Source organism: Talpa occidentalis, unplaced genomic scaffold, assembly GCF_014898055.3.
Source record: "Talpa occidentalis isolate TD23 unplaced genomic scaffold, MPIMG_talOcc4v2.1 talOcc4.4, whole genome shotgun sequence".
NCBI classification, from domain to species: Eukaryota; Metazoa; Chordata; class Mammalia; order Eulipotyphla; family Talpidae; genus Talpa; species Talpa occidentalis.
This window is the reverse complement of record NW_023604295.1, coordinates 33,571,788-33,595,794: the sequence shown is the minus strand read 5'-3', so window position 1 is coordinate 33,595,794 and position 24,007 is coordinate 33,571,788. Positions and strand designations below refer to the sequence as shown.

At 41.8% G+C, this 24,007-nt stretch overlaps 1 protein-coding gene across 5 annotated transcripts in view; it reads right to left on the bottom strand.

Annotated features, from left to right (window-relative positions):
- ST6GAL1 (ST6 beta-galactoside alpha-2,6-sialyltransferase 1) overlaps positions 1-24,007 on the bottom strand; it is a 115,937-nt gene that overhangs the window by 51,770 nt on the left and 40,160 nt on the right. For 3 of the 5 annotated variants that reach the window (XM_054700428.1, XM_054700429.1, XM_054700430.1), the window contains exon 3: positions 1,736-1,861. The exons of 1 other annotated variant lie outside the window; for it this stretch is intronic. The gene's annotated coding sequence lies outside the window, so the exon portion shown is untranslated. Of the gene's footprint in view, positions 1-1,377; positions 1,492-1,735; positions 1,862-24,007 lie in introns of those variants that run through there. One more of the 5 variants, XM_037525265.2, reaches the window with a different exon arrangement.

Genomic DNA, 24,007 nt, shown 5'->3' with positions numbered 1-24,007 from the left:
TCAAGCCTGTGACCAGAGGTGCAGCCCACCCCATTCCTTAGCTGTAAAAGATGAGTGAGGGTGGCGGGGATGCAGAGGAGGAAGGGATCACTTAGAACAACGCTTCTCTATCTTTCCAGAGCACTAAGTGCTAATATTTTGAAAATACGGATGCCCATTGCATTGTCATAGATTCTGATTTAAATGTTCTAGAATCAAAAACAATAGATGTCTTAAAGAATGTGTAATTTCACAGGACCATTGAGTCCTAGGGCAAGTTAGGGATAATTAGCTGCAGGGACAGTGCAGGCAGGGACTTCAGGAGAGTTAAGGAAGGATCCAGAGATAAGGGCAACAAATTCCAAAGGGGACTAGGGCCAACAGGACATTAGCAACAAGGATGATAAAGAAAAGTATGCTAAGATAAGGGCTGGGACACAGAAACTTAGTTCTGGCAAAGAGACATTTAGGCAGTGAGTGAGACTGTTAGGGGGAAAAGGATGTCCTAAAGCTAATTCCATACAGGCTTTGTGGACTCCACCCCCACCCCAGGCCAAAGCCAAAGACACTGGGAACTCCAAATCCCATCACCACCAAAGGGAAGGTGGCTGGGACCTGAGGGTGGGGTTAAGCAGCCAGGTTGGTATAAAGCCAGACACATGGGCTTTGGAGGGGTCCCCCATTTTGGCTCTCCGCCAGCTCTGAGAGTGCCTTTGGGTTTCCAGGTCGGCGGATCGGGTAGGACACATTAAAGACTTTATTTCCCTATTTTCTCCCTGAGTTGTACATTTCCTTATTTCCTTTTCCCTTGTAAATAAACCTTTTATTAACTTTTTGTGTGTGCCTGTAGTGGAGTATTAGTAAGTCCCTTTTAAGCGCGCTGGTGAGGACCCACAGCCAGGAACCTGTTCAATATCGGGGCTGCCCTGTAACAAGACCACCGAGAACTACCCAATCACAAAGAGACTGGTGGAGCTTTAGAATAATTAGGGAAAGGAGGAGTATATTCCCTGAGACAGTGTTACAGGGCAGGGAGAGGGGCAGCCCAAACCCTGCAAAACTGCCTCTTCTAAATGGGTTCTGCCATCCACCGCATCAGCACAAAACATAGGAGACTTTAATGGGAAGGAACTTTAATACAATTAGGAAACAATACAGGAAAGGCAAAGAATCTAGTTTCTAAATCAAGCACCCAAAGTTACCCGTCCCCTCGTGGGTAAAAGTCCATCCAAATGGGATCGGCCCAGAGCAAGGCCCCAAAGCCTGCCACAGGTCTAAAGCATCTTCCAGTGGGGACCCACAGAAAATGGTCAGAAACAACCAGACAAGCCCGGAAGGAAAAGAGCAAAATCAAAATCAAGGTAAAAGCTGCCATTGTCACCTCCCCATGGGTCTCACCCACATCTGTGTCACCCCGTCCACGACCAAAAGACAAGCGCAGTTTCTTCACGTGTCTCTCGGCTCCATGTTCATCCTCCAGGTCTCCTTCTGGCTCCATCCTGCTTCCTTCCTTCTCAGTCTCCTCTGCAGCTTCTTCTCTCCCTGCTCAGCTCCACCCTCCATTTGGGTGGGGCAGGGAACCTGGAACCTCCCCCTTCCCTGGGGACCACCCTGTTACAACAGGACTCCACTTCTGCATCCTTGCCCCTCCCTGGCCTGGTTCTATGGTCTGGGAGTCCCACTTTATTTCTGTTCCTTTTCTCCTTAATAAACTTTTTCTTTCTCTAAACACATTTGCCTCTTCTTGCTTGCTTACCTGAGCGTCAGCGAAGTTCCTGCTGCGGCTTCGTGAGACGCCAGCCTGTGGTGGTCTAGTGGCTGGGACTCAATACTGCCCCGGCAGCCTGGGGTCCATTCTGGCTTGGAGACTAGACCTGAAGACCTGAAATTACACTAGTTCAGTCTCAGGAAGCCATTGCTGATGAGTCAATGCAGGGGCTCAAGCATATTGTCCCTGCTTAACACAAGCTCGCCCATAGTGATGACTCACAGTTACTGAGAAGATGGTAGAGCCTCAGCTTCCATCACCTCTCAGAATTTCAAACTAAACTGTCTGGGTTCCCCACCCACAGGGGAAATGTGACTAATTTGCATCCATTATGCTGAGCTACCAGAAAGACAATTCACAGGCCTTGCATCAAGGTGGATCTTTCTTTCACCTTTCTTTCCTCCCAACTGTGATTTTGACTTTGGTCACCAGATGTCACAAGTAGCCAGATGGCTGAAGAGGAATCTCTGGCAATACACCTGAGCAATCCCTCATGAGAGCTCGTGTTTAAACTTCCTCTTCTTGGTTTTCTGTAGATTCTCACATTCACTTACTTCCCCATAACATACACAAAAAAATACTTTATATCTGCATCTATTTGGTGCTTAATGGGGAATGTTCCCCAGGGACAGGTTTGGATTATTTTTTCTGTAGGGGCCAGATTCACAGATGTTGGCACTCACTAGTCTCATCTCCAAACCTCCCCACTCATCACTCCCTTCACTTCAAGGATCAAAGGCAGACCAGACACCAGCCCATCTCCCCAGAAGGAACTCCCCAGATTCTTCTATGTGGAGTTATCTACCTGTGTGAACTTCCACCATACTCCTGGCCTGAGCAAGTGCTCCCCAACAAGCACCTTCAGGGGCTATATGTGAGACTTATTCTTGCAATCAGACAGCGCTCCACCCCGCCCTATCGAAAGAGGGAAAATACTTTTGGTTCTTTCTTGGTCTTTGAGAACAGAGGTGTTTTAGAGTTATAGCCTCCTTTTTGGTTTCTGCTATTCTCAAACTTCTGGAAGGGGTGTGTGTGTGTGTGTGTGTGTGTGTGTGTGTGTGTGTGCGTGTGTAGCACGAATGTGTCCAATTCAGGAGTGCTCAGTCTGGGCACCAAGTGAGAGTGAAAGGAGGATGAGGGGTCAGAAGAAGGGGCAGTGAATTGAGGTAGAACCCCTGCTGGGCTGGACCACCTTTCCAGGTCACATTCCAGGTGTGGATTCTGCTCCAAAGAGTAAGGTGAGACACACTGTCAGGTAAACCCTACCAGAAGTTCACTTCAATCCTCTGAGCCAAGCACTGCATTGGCTCATTTCCTCTGAATCAGATAAACATATCAGCAGTCAGAATTCATCTCCCCAAGATCACTCAATTCCCCGAGATGAGTTTCCTAGCTTGAGAGTGTTGCTTCCAGAGCCCAATGGTGATTAAAAGACCACCGAGCAGTCAGGTTTTGAAGAACAAAAAGTGAAAAGGCAGTTACCCAAACATGAACTGTCATTCCTTTAGGAGAGTCTCCTGTGTGTGAATGTTGGGGGGGGGGGGAGGTGGGCAGGAGGCACCCAGCTCTAAGTCCTAGGTGGCTCTGCAGGAAGGCAGGTTCTTTTGTCTTGAGCCACAAGTTCCCAAGGACAACAAAATGTATGTTTTCAGATTGACCACTGCACACCATGCTTTTTCCCTACCCATTTCCATCACCTCACTCTCATGCTGAAGATGATGGCTCTATCTTCAGGGAGAACATCTGAGGCTCAGTGAGGTTCAAGTAGCAGAAAGAAAGTAGCCAGTGAGTGGCTCAGCAGAGTGCCCTGTGACTACGCTTGCCTCTCATCTTTAACACGGGGAATGGAAAGGGTATTAAATCTATCTTCTTCTACTCATCTCCCCTGCTCCCTCCCTACAGGGGCAGGAACCAATTCAGTGTCAGGTTGGAGATTCAATGTCACTGGAAATCAAAGAAATATACATTAGAATTATAAGCTACCAACTCCCCTCATCTAATTAATAGAAGATTCACACACACACACACATACACACACTCACACAGAATGCAAAATAGCATGGAACATCTCTTCTGAAGGGCAATTTGACATAATGTATCAAAGCATTAAACATATCCATTCTCTTTTAATTCAATAATTACCCCCCAAAAGGAAATAGAGATGTTATCAGATTATATGTTCCATCTCAGCCCATGTCTAACAATAGAGGAATAGTTAAGTGTTATGGAATGACAATTAAAAATCTTACTTATGCAGATTTCCTTAAGTTTTTTAATGAAAAATTGCATACAAATAGAAAACTATAAAAAAGTAGTATAATGATCCATCATATACCCACTAACCAGCATCAACAGTTATCAGTTTATAGCTAATTGTGTCGCATCAATACCTATTCAGTATCCACCTTAAGTATTTTAAGCAAATCCCAGACATCATACCACTGTATCCATAAGTGCATCAGTCTATATATCTAAAAGGTACTCTTTAGACAATAAAATCAAATTACCACTGTCTTTATTTTTCAGCAGTTTAATTATGATGTGATTCAGTAGTTGTTGTTGAGTTTATCCTGTTTAAGTTTCACTAAAATTCTTTAATTTGTAAATTTACATATTTCACCAAATTTGGGACATTTTCAACAATCCTGTTTTCTTTCTCTTTTTTTCCCATCTGGAGACCCAAATGGAGATTGCAAACATGAATTTTCAATTTTTTGATGTTGTTCCACAGTACCCTATAACATCATTTTTTCAATAAAAAAGTGTATTTACAAATATACTATGCAAAATATTCTATAATTTCTATTGTTCTATCTTCAAGTTTCTCCCTGTCATCTCTATTCTACTACTGAGTCCATGCAATGAATTCATTACTTCAGATCATGACCTTAAAATTTACCTCTGATTATATTATATATGTTTTATATTTATACTGAGAACTCCTGTATTTTCTTTCACTTCAAGAGTGAATGAAGGGCCTCCCCAATGGCGCAGCGGTTGAGCGCTGGGATGAGAAGCTGCCCGCAGCCTCTGCAGCACTGGTTCGATCCCTGGCCTCTGGGCGAGAGTCCCACATGGCGCACAGACCTCTCCTGCCGCCCGCTGCTCCCCTCAGCAGTGTACCTCGTCAGTCTATCTGTTCTGCTCCCCGCTCTGGCTCTGTTGAATTCTCTCACCCTCCCGCACTTCTGATTGTACCCAGTGCTTGTACAAATAAATAAATAAATCTTTAAAAAAAAAAAGAGAGTGAATGAAAGTACAAAGTGCAAAGTTTACAATCTGAATCATCTCAGGGTTAGCACCTATTGATTGTCTTTTCCCTTGGATATTGTCCAAATATTCCCATTTCTTTTTATATTAAATAAATCTGGATGGTATCCCAAACTTTTGAGTTAATATTATGTTGAGACACTGGATCCTGCTAAATATTTTGGGGAGGGGAGGGGGTACTGCTGACTTTTCTTTGTTTTAGAACCCACTCAGGTTCAGACTGAAAGTTCTGTATCAACTTTTGTGACTGGTAGCTCCAATATCAGTTTAGTTCACTACATTTCAAAGTTCGCTTGTGGTTGATTTTTGTATTCTATTCAGCTTTTAGTTATAAATAACAGTAGAGAGAAGTTGCATTGAATTACTTCATCTTGCCTAGCACTGCCCCCTTCCTTCTCAGCAATTTTTCTTCTCAAAACTACACGCAACTCTCAAGGCTCCACCATAATACCACTTTTTTTCCAAAAAAGCCATCCTTCTCCCTGCTAGAAAAAAAGTCTTCTCCCTTTGAACTAGGGACAATTCAGATTTAGCAATATTGAAATTAAGCCTAAGCGCAAATCTCTTCATGACTATTTTTGTTTAAACCTCTTTTGTTTAAGGCTTAAATGAAATCAAACTAACCAAGAAGCATCATGGTGGTTAGAAAGAGTGAACTTTACACACACACACACACACACACACACACACACACAAAAGTTAACTTCATCTAAACCTCAGCTTTGATAATTGGTGGATATGTGGCCTTAGGCAGTCACTATTTACCTCAGAGTCCTCATCTGTGAAAAGAAACAGTAATTATCACATAGAATTGCTGTGAAGATTAAATGAGCTGATTATAGGTTGGAAAGCACCTAGAAAAATGCCATGTTGTGGTAGTGATTATTATCAATCTGTCACAAGTTATCACAACTTTATTCTGCAGATGAGGGAACTCCATAAAAAAGAATGAGCAGAAAGCTAATCACACATTTTGGTTTTGGTAAATACTTGGAAGAGCTGTGTGTGTGTGTGTGTGTGTGTGTGTGTGTGTGTGTGTGTGTGTGTGTGTGTGTGTGTGTGTGTGTCTTCAGACAAGCCATGTGGTAGAGGGGGAGGATATGGGTCTGGAGGTTGGCCTCTATAGAACTACCTACACAGAACTAGACAGAAGAATTTTATAAAAGGCAAATGGAACAGGGTCATTTTTCAATTTACCCTCCAAGCCCTTCCTGATACACAGATATAAATACAGAATTGACTCTATATTGCTTGGGCAGTGCCATAAGACCTTTTGTGATTTTTGCTTCTTCTGCTCCCTTTGATTTCATCTCCTGCCACTCCTGCCTAAGCCCCAATTTCCAGCTGTACTTACCCAACTAATGGGCCCCATCACATCTCATCATTTCCCATTTGCACCACTGCTCTTGTTCTTGAGCTCAAATATTCCTAACATCTTGTTAAATATGTAAATACCTCCTCTGCCATGCAAACTGCTCAAGGATTTCCATGAGGCTTTCTCAGACTTTCTAGGACCCTATGGGCAGTCCTTGCCTTCCTCCCTTACGTCCCATGGTCCATGGTTCTCTGATGGCACCATTAGTAACACTTACTAGTGGGTGATAGTCACTTACTTTATAGATCACTCTCTCCCCCACTATACCAATTTAGAAAATCATCACCATCTTTAAAAAAATGACTTTTTTTTTTTAATTTTTTTTTTTTATTAATAGAGGCATGTTTTATTTATTTATTTGTTTGTTTGTTTTGTTTATACATGCACTGGGTACAGTCAGAAGCGCGGGAGGGTGAGAGAATTCACCAGAGCCAGAGCGGGGAGCAGAGCAGGCAGAAGGGCCGAAGTACACTGCTGAGGGGAGCAGCGGGCGGCAGGAGAGGTCTGCGCGCCATGTGGGACCCTCCTCTGGTGGCCGGGGAGCAGCCGGGGATCGAACCGGCGCTGCAGAGTCCGCGGGCAGCTTCGCAACCCAGTGCTCAACCGCTGCGCCACCGGGGAGGCCCTAAAAAAATGACTTTTTAAAAAGAATAAACAGGATTCAAAAATACCAGAATTCATTGCATATAAGTGTGTTCTATGTCTCAAACACCTAATTATAAAGCTGGATATAGCTGGATGGCAGATAGTGAACTTGCATGGTCCATGACCCAGATTCTATAATAATCAATTATAAGCAATCTTATTTTGTTTATACCTAGTCCTGCCCCCTTCATATTTTGAAACAAACCTCAAATAGCACATCATTTTATTCATAAATATTTCAGTGTGTATTTCTAAAAATGAAGATAGACTTTTTTTAAAAGGCAATTACAATACCCTGTATTATTGGCAGCAGTCAAAAAAAAAAAGTCTCTAAAACTTACAAGCTCCCAAGGAATGATGCCACCTCATTTATCTCCACATTCTCAGGGCCTGGCACTCAGTATGCACTGAGCAATGGAGGGAAGACAAGGAGTAAAGAGAAAGAATAGAGGGTGGCATGGTTGTAAAAGGGAAAGAAACATCCTGAAAGTACTTTTGATGAATTTGTCAAAAGAAACAAAATAATCACTAATTTAGATTCCTCTTCCTTAATTAATTCCTGAAGAATTGAGGTTTCTGCATTCTGTTCTCCCTCTGGGATGCCACACATGTCTGAGCAAGTTGCTCAGCACATCAATGCACTTGGCCTTGGCTGGCAGAAAGGATGCCTTTCCCAACATAACAAAGACACAGCATGCTATGTGGGCTAACCCTGTTCTTCATCCCTCCTCTAGAACTCACCTAAGAATCTCTGTCCTTTCTTGCTCTGCTGTCTTCTTCTCTTTCTTCTACAATTTTCCATAGAGGCCATCGGACAGGAGATTCCCATAAAAATGGGTCCCTTTGAGGTGTGTTCTGAATGACAGTCTTAAAAGGCCCCCTTTAGATGGTAATTTTGGTTTCAGGAGTAGGACCTCTCTCTTACTAAAAACCCTGGATGCAAGGGCTCGGCCACTAGCCAGTCATGGGGCTTTTAGATAATACCCTGGAGGCTGAATTTCCTTATATGAAAACAAGGATAATAATAGTCCCCCTATCTGTTTCTAACGGCCTTTCTGAGACTCAAAGGAAGGAAATGTTTTGGTGATGATAAACTGGTATACAGATGTAAAAGACATTTTAGTGATGATTTATGGTTATGTCCAGAATGAGAGCTCCTAAACTTCACCGCTGCCTAATGAAGTGGGAATTATCCTTCTCCTAAAATTTCTTTATTCTTTAAAAATACAAGTTCACAAATCATGGGGAAATATCTTATATACAATTTACAATATGAAAACATCAAGTGCCAAGAAGAAATTTAATTAAAAGTGGGCAAGACTTAACACAAGCTACAAAAATATTACTTGAGAGAAATCAAATACAAACTAAATAAAAGAAGACATATACTATGCTCATGAGTTAGAAAGTTCAATTTTGCTAAAATTCCAATTTTCCCCCAAATTAACTGTGCTGATCCATTCTATGTGTTAACATCACTGAGTTACAGAGTACCCATTAATTGGGTTAAACATTATTCTGGGCATGTTTGTAAGGATGATTTGGGTGCAATTAACACTTGAATGCACAGGCTCAGTAAAGCATACTGCCTTTCCTAATGTGGGTGAGACTTAACTGAATCAATTGAGGGCCAAACAGAACAAAAAGCTCAACCCCTGGACAAGCAAGGGAGATAGCCTCCTGACTGGCTGCCTTCAACTGGGACATTAGTTTTACTCCAGTTTTCAAATTTGAACTGAAATATCAGCTCTTCTCGCTCTTCAGACAGACAGCATTTGAACTAAGATTACACCACTTGCTCTCCTGGGTCCCCAACTTGCTGACAGCAGGTTTAGGGACTCATTAGCCTCCATAACTATGCCAATTCCTTATAATAAATCAGTCTCTCCTTTACACACATGCACACATATACACACACACTTATACACACAATCATCTTATTGGTTCCGTTTCTCTGGAGAACCCTGAGTAATACACTCATTGATCTATACTTCCAGTGCATTCTCAATCAAAGTCCCAGTGGCTATTTTGTGGAAATTAACAAGCTAACTCTATATTTGTGAGGAAATACAAAGTGCCTAGAATAGCAAAGGTATTAGAAAAACAAAGAGAAGGGACTTACAATACAAGACTTACTATAAAAAGCACAGTAATAATGACAAAGTGTTCTTGATATAAGGACAAACAAATAGATCAATGAAAATGAGCAGAATCCAGAAATAGGTCCACAGATAACAATCACTTAATTTTTTACTTTAGGTACCAGTGCAATTCACTGGAGAAAGGAAAGTCGTCATAAATTGTTTTAGAGTATCTCAATATTAATACGGAAAAAGAAAATTAACCTTACCTCTACATCAGTCTATCAGTATAATTAATTTGAGGAGGCTCATAGACCTACATGTAAAAGTTCAAACTGCAAAGCCTCTAGAAGAAAATATAAAAGGATATCTTCATAAACTTGGGGTAGGGTAAGATTTCTTAGGCAAGACATCAAAGCACTCATAATAAGAGGAAAAATAATGGATAACTAGAATTTTATCACATTTAAAGTCCAAGTTAATTGGAAGTAGCCCTGACAATTACTTTCAATTTTTAATGTGGGAAAGACCGAAGATCCAGGCCTAGAAACAACTATTCTAGAAAAAAAATACCCTAAGATGTTTCAATATCTTAAACAGCAAAGCTTTTATATACCAAGATTATTCCTACATCTGCCTCCCACCAGTTACATCCTTACAGGAAGGATTAAAGAAAGAAACATTCATCCTATGTGTGACATGCCTAGAGTCCAGATTTTGCCCAGAAAATAGAAGGTTACAAAATGAACATGAATGACATAACTAACCTCACCCTAGATCCTTGGCAAGGCTGGCTGACAAAGATGGGAGTCGAGAAGATGCTGAAAAAGAGAAGCTGCTCAAGGGCAAGAAAGAGCAAGAAGAAGGCAGCAGTCAATGCCTCACATAGTATGAGGTCATGTTGTTAGCCAGCAGACTGAGGAGCACCCGGGACCCCAAAACCTGCCTGCTCTAAATGAATTCTGCCATCCGCTGCATGATGACAAACATACTCTTAGTGTGTAAAATCTTCAATAAAAAAGAACTTCAATACAATTAATGTGCAATAGAGAGAAAAGAAGAGAAAGAATATAGTTAAAATAGTTTCCAATTAAACACCCAAAGCTACCCATCCCCTCATAGGTAAATGCCCCAGACAAATACGATTGGCCCAAAGGAAGACCTCTAAGGTTCAAAAGCCTGCCACAAGCTAAGACACCTTTTGGTGGGGAATCACAGGAAAGTTGCAGAAGGGACCGTGCAAGTCTGAAAGGAAAGGAGTAACATCAAAATACAAGTTAAGACAAAGGCTGCCATTGTCAGCCTCCCCATGGGTCTCTCACCCATGTCTCCATCTCTTTCAAGTGTCTCCTTCCTTGTCCTCCAAGTCCTTGCTACAAATCCAATGCTGAGAAGCAGGTGTGGCTTCTTCACATATCTCTCTGCTTCACATGCCTCCTCCACATCTTCTTCTCCCGTCTTCCTAGTCTTTTCTAGCATCTTCTCCAGCTCAGTTCACCCTTCCTTGGGTGAGGCAGAGAACCTGGAAACTCCGCTTGCTATGGATAACACATTGTTGTAACGTGAGCAAAGGAAAATCCTTTCTTTGCATTTCCCAAACTTATGTTTTTGTTATAGTACTGCATTTCTTAGCCCAAGCAGATAACAGCACATATCGTGCACTTGCCTCACTTTGCACACCCACCTATCATCTCTATAACCACACCTTCTAACATCAAAAGCAGGTTTTTGCAATTTCACCCATTCAGCCAACAAAGACTTAGAGAGTGCTATGCTGCTCAGGTCCAGTGTGAAGTAATGAGACAGATGACTAAGGCAGGACTCTACCTCTGGATGAGGAGAGGAAATGACTGCTGCAGAGTGCGCTACCACCCAAAAAGATGCCCAATATGGATGGTTCAGAACGCATCCTAATTCAAACATGAAAATGAAAGCTAGTTGGCCAGAAAGAAAGGAGATGAGTGCCCATGTGGTCCCTTTTCTGTGTCTCCTAAAGAATGTGTTTTGGGGGGCGTCCCTGGTGGTGCAAGGGGTTGAGCACCACACTATGAAGCAATCCACAGCCTCAGCAGCCAGTTGGATCCCTGGCCAGCCAGGGAGCAACATACATGGCACAGCAGACCTCTCCCGTCTCACTCGCTGCTCCCCTCAGCAGTGTGTTTCAGTCAGTCTGCTTGTTCTGTTCCCCACTCTGTCTCTGGTGAATCCTCTCACCCTCCCGTATCTCTGGCCTGTACCCCAGCTGTTGTATGCATAAATAAATAATTTTTTCAAAAAATATGTTTTTATATTATCATTTAGACAAATTTGATCTGTCACTAAGCATAAAAAAGCGCTTGATACCTTCCCAAACTTAATTGTTTCTTTTGAACAAGCTGTGGGGAAGCCACTGATATGTATATGAAGTGCTGCACCCTCTGTGAAATTATGCACTTGCTAACCTCAAAAAGAGGTGTATATTTAAAACTGTTAAAAGCTACAGAGACATGAAACTGATGATTTGCATCCTATTTGTTTCAGGGTGGCCCCAAAACAAAAATATGGACTTAAAATACCCATAACAACAAATGGTTACTATCTAACAGCTAATTACAACAGAATAATGAAAGCGGACAAAGTGTTCCCTTTTGTAAAGCAGAAAACAAACCTCAAAAGAAATGTTTTTCTTTGGTAACATTTATGGAGGGTCTTTTATGTGCAGGGCTCTTTGTGAACTATTCTCTATAGATTCTCTCACTGCAGTTTCTCCCCTACACTGCTTAAAGCAGGGGCTAATACCTGCTTTTACAGGTGAAGGAACTCAAGGACAGAAAGATTAAGTAATTTGCCCAAAGTAGGATTCTACAAAATGCTGGAACTGAGATTAAAACCTATATTTACAACTAATAATGTACTAGGCACTGCTCTTAGTACTTTTCAAGTAATAATATATATAATCCTCCTAACAGCCTCAGAGAGATGCTGCTGCTGTCCCCATTTTGATGAAGAAATGAGGCAAAGATTAAATAATATGCCCAGCGTCATACATCTCTCAGATCCCAAAAGTGGTGGCAGACCCATGTGCAATCAGGGGTATATACAAGGAAACAGAAGAGAACACCCCTCTTCCACAACTATGGGTTAATTCCGAATGGAGCCCCGTCCTGCTATTGGCTGCAGAAGGCTGAGGCCGGGCTTCAGACTTGAAGGCTTCAGACTTAAATGCTGCACATATTTGGGTTTGGCCCTCATCATCCCTCAGCAAAGGAGAACTGTAACCTTTCTCTGCAGGACGGCAGCCTCACCTATCCCTCTGGTCACTTACATCCATGATATTTAAAAGGCATTTGGGGGGGCCCTGGTGGCATAGGGGTTAAAGTCTCAGCACTATGAAGCTATCACCAGCCACCACGGCATAAGTTTGATCCCCGGTCAGGAAGCTAAACCACACGGCACAGCAGACCTCTCTTCTCTCGCCTGCTGCTCCCCTCAGCAGTGTATTTCGTCAGTCTGCCTGTTCTGTTCCCCACTCTGTCTCTGGTGAATACTCTCACCCTCCACACCTCTGGTCTGCACCCCTCTTGTTTGCATAAATAAATCCTTTTTAAAAATAACTATATTTAAGAGTAATAGATCATAAATATATTTGTATGTGTACACATTTATATAAATAATTTGCATATTATAACATTTTAAATAATAATTATAAGTGATGCTTATAATTTCTATAATCTAATTACAACAAAAAAGAAACAAGTATGAGGTTTCAGGATATTACATCAAACATGTCAAGAAATTTTGAAACAAGCAAAATATCTAATCAGAGGAATGAGCAAATTATGACATAGAATTCTGAAGCCACTAACATGTTATATCACTATAGATGGAAAAACGTTTTATAGTAATGGGACAGAAAAATGCAATTTTCATCCATGCTACTAAAAAATGCTTTTCACCAACGGCAAATCACTGTAAAAAAAACACACACAAACAAACCTGAAAAATGGGGAGCCTCCCTGGTGGCACAGGTAGTTGAGCACAGCACTGTGAAGCTGTCCAACGGGGGATCGATTCCTGCCGGCCACAGAGATACCCATATGGCACGGCAGACCTCTCCTGTCTCACCCACTGCTCCCCTCAGCAGTGTATTTCAGTCAGTCTGCCTGTTCTGTTCCCTGCTCTGTCTCTGGTGAATCCTCTTACCTCCCACATCTCTGGCCTGTAACCCAGCTATTGTATGCATAAATAAATTTAAAAAAAAAACACATCTACATTCTAGGTGAGTCCCTTTTCCTTTCCAAGTCCCAGATTACCAATCCAAGACAGGTGATGAAAAGTAGAAAGGAAACTAGATTTAGAACCAGAAGATAGGACCCCAGTCCTGGTTCTACCATTACTAGTTGGGGAATCCTTAGCACGTTATCATTGCACTCCTCTGAGCCATAGTTTGGTGATTTACCAAACAGAGGGTAACAATAGACTGTTCATGGCATCAGAATGCACATGAAAGTGTTGGATAAACTATAAATAATGGTACGGTCAGGATTAAGTAGCACTGTTTGCACAAGAAGATTGAGCAGTCCTGACTTTCCCTAAGAAGTTTCCCTAAGAACACATTTTCTTACACCCTCCCAACATAGCCAAAGCTGAGTATTGCAGGAAGATCCCCTCAGATTACTACCAAGATGTGCACGGCTCCATATACCAGACACTCACTTAGGGAGCTCAAAGTGTAATAGTGGTAATGGTTTTGCAAAAAGATTAAAATACAGCAGAAGGAACATGCTTGTCATGGAGGACATGGGGTACGTGTAAGGGCACCAAGGAACAGGAGAAACGTAGGCTTACGTGGGAGAAGCAGAGAAGAGTGGAAAGGGGGAGAATATGAAATGGCCAACAAGAAGTACTCTTGCAGGCATTTGCAAAACAGAAGGGGGTAGAGGTTGAAGGAGCGTGGACTACTAGGGTAGTCAAGCTAAATAACCATCACCATATGATGAAAAGAGGGCCCCACAAGGGTGTAAACCTTAGCACGGGAAGCCCCAGGTCCAAAGGGGATTCCAATGCCTTCCTTCCTTTGCGACTTCAGCATCCCCCAGCTCCGCCAGCTCACCAACATCCCATGAGGGGATGTATGCAACAAGTTCTCATAAGCTTAGGTTCCACCTGTGGCAACCGCCTAAACCTCAGTTATTTGCACAGAGGCTTATGAAAGCAAGGGGCCTGTCTCAAAACATCCTGACCTATTTTTAGCCAGGAAATACCTCATTACCATCTATACTCTTTCTGCCACCTCTCAAGGTCAACAAGCACGAAAAGCACAAAGCTAGCCCCCCACCCCCACCCCATCTGTGGGTAGCAGGGTGGGCTTCTCTACATCATAACGTTTCTTCCTAACTCCAAAATAAGATCCAAATTTTTTTAGTTAAACTTTGCTGCAAACTTATTTTATCAAAACCATAATGTTCTGCTGGCCTGCCTCCTGCCTTAAATCACCCATAAAACATAAAATGATCTATTTCTGCAGTCGTGTACACCAAACAAAAGCTCACTCCATGAATCCAACACAGCTGAAGTATCTCCAGCCCTGGAGGTCATTATTATTTCTTCTATGTGCAGTAATTTATCTCAAAGTTTAGTACTACAGAGCAGGAAAAGGCAAACATTTCAAAACTGGGATCACACCCAACATAAGCTGCTCACTCCCCAGAGACTGAGGGATGTGTCTCTCTACCTGCACCTGTGCAGGACTAAACGCTGGCCTGGTGGCCGGCGGAACAGTGTATCTGTTATTCCCTCTCTCTCAATCTCTCCCTCATTAAAAATTTTTGCTGATGGGCCTCCCTGGTGGCGCAGCGGTTGAGCGCTGGGTTGCGAAGCTGCCCGCAGCCTCTGCAGCGCCAGTTCGATCTCCAGCCGCCAGGCAAGGGTCCCACATGGCACACAGACCTCTCCTGCTGCCCGCTGCTCCCCTCAGCAGTGTATTTCGTCAGTCTGCCTGCTCTGCTCTCCCCTCTGGCTCTGGTGAATTCTCTCACCCTCCTGCACTTCTGACTGTACCCAGTGCTTGTATAAATAAATAAATAAATCTTTAAAAAAAAAAAAGATACTGAAAAAAAAAAAAAACTTTAAAAAAAATTTTTTTTTGCTGAGTTGGAGTCAACTGGCACACTGTGTGCTCATATGCTGTTTCTCTGAGGTGAAGATATATTAAGGTTCTAGTACAAAGAGTTGCTATTAGAGGAAGCAGACATAGAAACACATGGACAACAAAGAGCATGCAGGGTGGTCTAGAACACAAAGACAATGTGATGAGAGAATCTGCTGTTATTTTCACTGTCACCATCATCATGATCGGCATCTCTCACTGAGCTCTCACCCTAAGCTAGGTGCTATCTAACTCATAAATCTTCTGAGTAATTCTGTGGGCTGGTTATTTGACAGATCAGAAGTGGACGTTCAGGGTAACTGGGTGATTTTTCAAAGGCCGCTCAGCTGGAAAGTGACAGAACTAAGATTCTACTCATGCTCCCCTTACCTGTTTCTAGCATATTGCTACCTTTGTTTGGAAAGAAAGCATTAAGCACTGTTATTGAATAAAATCTCTTTATTTTTTTTTAAACAAAACATAAAAACCCTTGTTGAAAAATAAAAATAAAAACCTAACTGAAAAATAAAGAAAAAGCCATACTATGTTCCCTTGGCATGACTTCTGCAAATTTGCAAACTGCTCAGTTTCACTTCTAGGTTCACTTCCAGGTTCCAATTCCTCTCCAGGTTCCCAGCCTAGGCCTTGCCTTTGATCTAGTGATACTCTCAAGAGAAACAAATAGGAAATGACTTTTTGTTTAGAATAATAAAAGTCCAAGTGACCCCGTGACTAAACCACCCCCCCAAAAGACAGGTCCTGTGAGAAAATCATTTTCTTTAAACCTTAAGTCAATTGTGTTGTTATGGCAACTTAATAACTGAGTTATACTTGCTATTCACAAAAGTCAACTGACAAAGGATGTGCTGTGCCCAAGGGCCAGCCAAGCAGTGACCAGAGACCCCCAACGTAGTTTGATCTTGGAATAGATGAACTTGCTACCTCAAGTCCTCCTGTGGTTGTTTATCAAGTGCCTGCAAAGGGAGGCCCCACTCAGGTTAGGCACTGTGGGGGACACTCAAGCCAAAGTCCCAGTCCATAAGAAGCTCTAGGCATCATGGGAAGGAGGTATGGGAGAACAGCCACCCTCTGTCACAGGAGCATATCCTCTGCCATCTGGGGAAGGACTCGAGACAGGCAGTGCTGAAGTAGAGTTCACCTCACAGGGGTTGACCAGCAGTGGGAAGCAGTATTGGAAGGACTTTAGGGAGTTCCTGAAGGTCCCTGGCATCCTGTGGAAGACACTCAAACTCAAGTGCCCTGCTGTTCTGCTGACAGTTTTAAAATAGCAAATCCTCCCATGTGGCTCTTTGAGAAACTAATCTTTAATCACAGAGAAAATCAAACAGAGGGAGATTTCAATCATCCCATGTTCAATGCTTGAGTCTTCTCCACTGCTCCCTCCCTTCACACCAACACTGTTGCCAGGTTCCCCTGCCCGGGGCGTGGGCCTGCGTGCTCTCTGAGTCCTGGCAGTGCACCATCACAGACCACACCAGAGCAGGCTGTCACGCCAACCAGCCATCTGATGAACAAATTCCCAACTCAAAAGCAACAAAAGGCACCTGGCCGGCCAGCATCTACCTCCACAACTGTAATAAGGATAATCTCTTCTCCCTAGGTGGCCCGGATGGCCAAATACTAAATATGAAAAAATTATTGCCTACATTAGACTAAGCTCCCCATACCCCATAGTTTCCACCTGCTGCTTCTAATTCTACACACCAGAAGAAAACAAAGAGTGTGTAATTTTCTTTTCTTGGGCCATCTTTTCTTTCATTATTAGGGTAATTGGCATCATAAAATAAGGTAGGGAGGATATCCTCTTGTTAGATTTTTAGAAATAATTTGAGCACAATGGGTATAATTTCTTGTTTAAAGGTTTGATAAAATTCACTTATAAAGTCATCTAGCCCTGTGCTTTTGTTTTGGGGAAATTTTAATTGCTGTTTCAACTTCCATGTCTGTGATTGGTTTCATCAACTCTTCTGTTGCTTCTTGGTTTAGTCTTAGTAAACTGTCTAGAAATTAATCTATTTCTTCAAGATTATTGAATTCATTGGTGTAGTATTTTATAATCCTTTGTATTTCTATGCCATCTATAATACATTCTTCATTTTTAATTCTGTTTATGTTTTTTCTGTTCTTTTCTTTGCTAGCCTACCTAGAGGTTTTTCAATTTTGTTTCTCCTCTCCAAGAACCAGCCCTTAGCTTCACTGATCTTTTATATGGTCTGTTTGAATTCTATATCATTTATTTCCCCTCTTATATTTATTATTTCCTTCCTTATAACTTTGGGTCTTATTTGTTCCCCCTTTTCAAGTTGCTATAGGTGTAATATAACGCCTATTTGGGATTTTTCTTGTTTCTTAATGTGGACCTGTATTGCAATTTTCATCCCTCTTAAGACCACTTTTGCTGCATCCCATAAATTCTAATGGTTTGTAGACTCACTTTCATTGGTCTCAAGGTATTTTTCATTCTGCTTTAATTTCCTCTTTAATTCAATGACTGTTAAGCAGCATGTTGTTTGGTCTTTATTTACTTAAGGTTTTTCCAGGTTGTTTTTAATAGTTTGTGGGATTATGGTCAAAAAGAGTACTTGGTATGATTTCAATCTTCATAAGTTTATTACAATAAACTGGTGTTCCAAGCACACTTGAAAAAAATGTGTATCCAGAGGTTTTTGAATGGAGTGCTCTGTACATGCCTATAAGCCTAGGTGTTCTAGCTCCTCCGTCTTCTCTGTCATAGTGACCTGTCCATACTTATAAGCAGAGTATTAAAATCCCCTAATATTATTGGTATTGTCAATGATTGCTTTATATATCTTGGTGCTCCAACATTTGATGAATATATATCTATGTGCTATTCCTTCTTGCTGTATTAGATCATTAATCATAATGTAGTGTCCATCTATATCTCATTACTTTTATGAATTGGAAATCTATCTGACATAGGTATAGCTATTTCTGATTTTTGTTGCTTGCCATTTGCTTGTAGGATTGTCTTCTAGCTTTTAACTCTATGTTTGTGCTTGTCTTTGGTGGTAAGATGAATAGACTATAAACAGCAGAAGGGTAAACTTTGTTTAGAAATCAACTCAGCCACTCCACCTTTTAAAAAGTAAATTGAAGCCATTTACCTTGATGGTGATTATTGAAACATAAGTGCTTTTTGCCATTTTGTTATTTTTGTATTTTTCAGTTGTCTTTGTCTTTTTTTTTTTTTACATTTCCTTTTATGTTTTATTTAGGTTCTGTTTCCATTGACGTATGTATTATTTCTATTAACTTTTGTTTGAAGGTTATACTGAGGTCTGTGTACAATGAATTACACTGTGGTCCATTTGATCTCAAAAAGTCATTCTGGGGCCTCCCAGGTGGCGCAGAGGTTGAGCGCTGGGTTGCGAAGCTGCCCGCAGCCTCTGCAGTGCTGGTTCGATCCCCGGCCGCAGGGCAAGGGTCCCACGTGGCACGCAGACCTCTCCTGCAGCCCGCTGCTCCCCTCAGCAGTGTATCATCAATCTGCCTGTTCTGTTCCCCGCTCTGGCTCTGGTGAATTCTCTCACCCTCCCGTGCTTCTGACTGTACCCAGTGCTTGTATAAATAAATAAATCTTAAAAAAAAAGTCATTCTGATGGATATTTTTACTTTCTTTCTCTTCCGTGTTGTGTGATTCACTTGTCTATTACCTCTAGATTTGTTTTATTGCTACTTCTTTCAAGTCCAACATGGTTTTAATTTTTGTTGTTTAGTGAAGCTCCTTACCCTCTCTGCAGTTTTGAATGATAGTCTAGCAGGAAATTTTTTTTTTGAGGCTGGAAATGTTTTAAATATTTTCTACCATTCCCTTCTTGCCTGTAAGATTTCTATTGAGATATCTACAGATAGTTTCATAGGCATTTCCTTATGGGTTACTTTTCTTTCTCCCAATGCTCTCAGTATTCTTTCCCTGTCATTAACTTTTTTTTTAAGATTTATTTATTTTTTTAATGCGTACAAGAACCAGGGTACAGGCCAGATGTGCAGGAGGGTGAGAGGATTCACCAGAGACAGACAGAGGGGTGAACAGAACAGGCAGACTGACTGAAATACACTACTGAGGGGAGCAGCGGGTGAGACAGGAGAGGTCTGCTGAGCCATGTGGGTTGCTCCACAGCCAGTGGGGATCGAACCCGCGCTACAGAGGCTGCAGACAGCTTCACAGCGCTGCACTCAACTGCCTGCGCCACCAGGGAGGCCCCGTCATTAACTTTTTTTTTTTTAAGATTTATTTATTTATTTTATACAAGAGCTGGGGTACAGGTCAGAAGCGCGGGAGAGTGGGAGAATTCACCAGAGCCAGAGCGGGGCACAGAACAGGCAGACGGACCGAAGACACTGCTGAGGGGAGCAGTGGGCGAGGCTGCACTATATGGGGTTCTCCCTGGCCAGCAGGGAATCAAACCAGTGCTGCGGAGGCTGTGGACAGCTTAGCAGCGCGTTGCTCAACCGCTGCACCACAGGGGAGGCCCCCCATCATTAACTTTTAATAGTTTAATTATAATATGTCTTGGAGTTGTTGGTCTGGTGTTATTTTGTTTGGAACTCTTTGGGTTCCTTGCTACGGGATGTCTGATTCATTTTTCAGATTGAGGTGACTTCATGGGTTATAATAGGGATTTTCCTCTTCTTGTCTTGATAAATTGGTTTTATACCTTGTCTGCAAGTGTTGTACATAATCTTATTTCTAAATGAAACTTTGATCCCTCTCTCTTGTCTCCTGGGACATCATGACACAGATATTTTTTCTCTCTAGGTTATCCCAAAGAACTTTAACACGGTTTTACTTCTTTTTCAATCTTTCATTTTTTGTTATTGTTCTGTCTGTGTGTTCTCTCCCACTGTGCTTTCAAGTTCTCTGATTCTCTTCATTACTTACTTTTGTCTGATATTGAGGTCTTCTGTCATATTTTTTAAACCCATTATACTATTTTTTAGATCCATTAATTCTATTTATGGCATTTTCACATTTTATCTTTATTGTGTTCTTATTTTTGATCATCCATTTTTTTTCTTAATTCAACAACCATGGTCATAACTATTAACTTAAACCCATCACACAAAAACTATAGTTTTGCTGGATTGATATTCCCCTGTGTTTTTGTTTTTCTGTTTTCGCTCCAGCATTTGGAGCTTCTGTGTCTCCTTTTTTTAGTTTTCATTGGTTATAATAGGGACTTTCCTTTTCTTGTCTTGATAAGTTGGTTTTATACTTTGTCTACAAGTGTTGTACATAATCCCAGATTTTTTACCCAGGATCTTTAGGTATCTGTTATTTCATAGACCAATGCCTCTGCACCTATTCAGATGACTGCTGGTGGTAGTAAGGGCTAGCAGGTGAGAACTGAGGCAGAAAGGGACAAAAAGTTACCTCCAGGGAGCACCACAGATTCAAGCATCCTATGGTACAGTGGGTACTTAGGTTGTTTACTAGGGATCCATCATAGCCCTCTCCCCTAGGTCAACTCCTCAGCTCAAATACTTGGAAAAATCCTATGTCAGCCTCAACCTCTGAGCTGTGGATGAGCAATAGATGTAGCACCAGATAGGGACTGTAGTTGAAATGGGGGTCACAAGTCACAAATTGTTCTGCTTGCTGTTTGAGTAAGAAGCCCTACCAGGGGGTGTTTGCTCCTGCAGTTAAGTTCCAGGTGTGTAAAACTCTGGTTAATGCAGGTATTTGATTGTTATCTCAGCTTTGATCCTGAGTGGGGATAAGGCAGGTGTTTCACATATCACAAAGACAGGCTGCAAATAATAGCCTCAACTGTAAGGAAACACAGGTGATCCAGCATAGCCCTCCCCACCAGTTCAGGTTTCCACTATTATTTTTGGAACTACAGACTTGAGATAATCACCACCTGTACCTTTTTTCCTATAGTTCTCCAGTGGTGAACCCTCTCCTCTGTCCTGCATGCAAAATCTGTGCACCTCCTTCTTCAAAAGTCCCAATGTAGGCATGTGCCCTTGAATTAACAATAGCAGAGGAGCTCCATGCAGCAGCCACCATTCCCCCTCCCAAAGTTGTGCTATCCCAGTACCACTGGAGTTTATGTTTTAGCTTACACTTATGTGATATATTTTCTTTCCTCATCAGTCCCTCTTCCAAACTTACAGAGAAACTGAACCGTGGTACATACATTGGCTACTTTTCCTTGCTTTATATCCATGAATGTGTTCTGTATGCTCTCTGCCCTACTCTGATCAGTCATAGATGAGAAACAGCAACATCCTCCTGTCTGGTGCTATCTATTTTCAATAAACTTTCACATTTTTTCCCACCACCATCCTTTGTGTCCATTGGTCACTGTCCGTCCCCACCCCTTCACCTGCCCCGCTTAACCTCAGAGCCCTAAGGATGTTTATTAATGTCCACTAGTTTTAAGTGTTTTATGTCATCAAATTGTCTGCTATGTAAATGTCCGGTATTTGTTTTCATCATTCTGACTTTGCTGTGCATAATTTTGTCAAGTTCCCTCCATTTTGTTGAAAGTGGTGGTGTCTTTCTTGTGCAGAACATTGGAGAACATATGGGATTTTTGCTGGTGGCTTTAGATTCTCTGGCTCTGTGCCCAAAAGGAGGATTACACGGTTCTTCCACTTTTGGTTTTTAGGCTAAATCCAGGTTGCTTTCCATAACGGTATTACCAGTTCACATTCCCACAAATACTGTAACAGGGTTCCTTTTTCTCCACATTCCCCCCAAAATTTGTTGTTATTGGGGGACTTTTTAATATATGCCATTCTCACAGGTATATATGAGATGGTTTCTCATTGTAGCTTTAGTCTGCTTCTGTCGTATTAGAAGTGACAATGAACATTTTTTCATGTATCTTTTGGTCTTCTGGATATCCTCCTTGGTGAATTGTCTGTTCATATCTGCTGCCCACTTGGGCTATTTTTTTATTGTTGAATTGTGCTTTTTATATCTTGAGTATTAATCACTATCAGTTGTATACTATGTGAACATGTCCTCCCACTCAGTAGGGTGCCTATTTAATCATCTTGTATTTTCTTTCACTGTATGGAAACTTTTAATTTGAGGTTTTTGTTTTTAATTCCCTACAGCTGAACTGAGTAAGGTACAAGCAGCTGGGTGGGACTGCCAACTGGGAAAACTATTATCTTCTGTAGCCAGATCTAAAGGCTAGAGAAAAGCTATAATACTTTCAAATATTAGCCCCAAATTGATTTTTTTTTTTTTTTGTGGGACCCTCGCCGTTGGCGGGGGATTGAACTGGCGCTGCAGAGGCTGCAGGCATATTTAATAAATATGAGAGCTTTTTCTTCCTCTCACTCTTTCCTGTGTAGTCTGCCAACATGTCACTTCTCAGAAATGGTAGGAGTAAAACAGAAGTTGAGTAGTTCTGCTTTCTCCTAGGACAACAGCAAACTTTATGTCATTTCCACCATCAAGGAACTAAGACTTTGCATATTACTTTTTTTCCTTTTTTTTTTTAATATCACTTTTTGAAAGGGGGAGAAAGACTTAATATATTAGCAGATAATTGTTCTGGTTCCTTTCTTCTTCCTTTCCTAACACTTTTTAAAAATCTAAAGCAAACAGGGCCTCCCCTGGTGGCACAGTGGTTGAGCGCTGGGCTGCAAAGCTGCCCGCAGCCTCTACAGTGCCAGTTCGATCCCAGGCCCGGCGAGGGTCCCACATGGCGCGCAGACCTCTCCTGCAGCCCGCTGCTCCCCTCAGCAGTGTATTTCAGTCAATCTGTCTGTTCTGCTCCCCACTCTGTCTCTGGTGAATTACCTTACCCCCCCACACCTCTGGCCTGTACCCCAGCTCTTGTATGCATAAGTAAATAAATCTTTAAAAAAAAAAATGCACTAGATAAGAACCAGGAAGTGAGCCCTCACCAGAACACCGCCAAGGTGGCGTCTGGATCTCAGACTTCCAGCCTCCAGAACATTGAGAAGTAAATGTCTGTTGTTTGTAAGTCACCCAATCTGATATTTTGTCCTAGCAGCCCAGACAGAATAAAACACCATCACCACATCACTACATCTATTCAGAACTCTTAGGTAACATGTCATTCTAGTCACCTGAGTGAGTCTCTTGAAGACTGATCTCTAAAGAATATAAGCACTCTTTGCAGTAAAGATGAAACCAACATATGATCACATACAGTTGCTCCAAATGCTAAGGTATGTGTCACTAAGAGACGCCAATAATCAACAGTCAGTAATCAAAAAGCAATCTCCCTACATCGGATATTCTTGATATTTTGTTGTTGCTGATGCAACTGCCTATCACTAAACTCTATAATACATTATATTACATCTAATAAATATTTATTGTGGACCCACTATGTGCTGAGCACTGCACGAGGGACTTGGACTGAGTAGCAACCCTTTGACAAGGCCCAAGTATGTCTCATTAGCAAGTCTGGATGTTATTAGTTTATTATGTCACCTCCCCTAAGCCGCTCTGATCCACCCAAACTCATTTTTTTTTTAACAGCTAAAAAAAAATCTGTCAAAAAAATCATTTCCTCAAACAACAACCTAATCTGTCCTTCCTCATGGCAGGGCCTCTTGAGTCGCTTCAGTGCCCATTTTCCACTTGTTCCTTAAATAATTGAAGTCAGCCCACATCATTCCACTGGAATTGCATTAATTTCAAAATCTAAAGACTCCTCTCTTTAATGAGTCCTCTGTGGGTCTCATTCAAGCTCCCTCCCTCTAATGTCTTGACAGTCTCACCC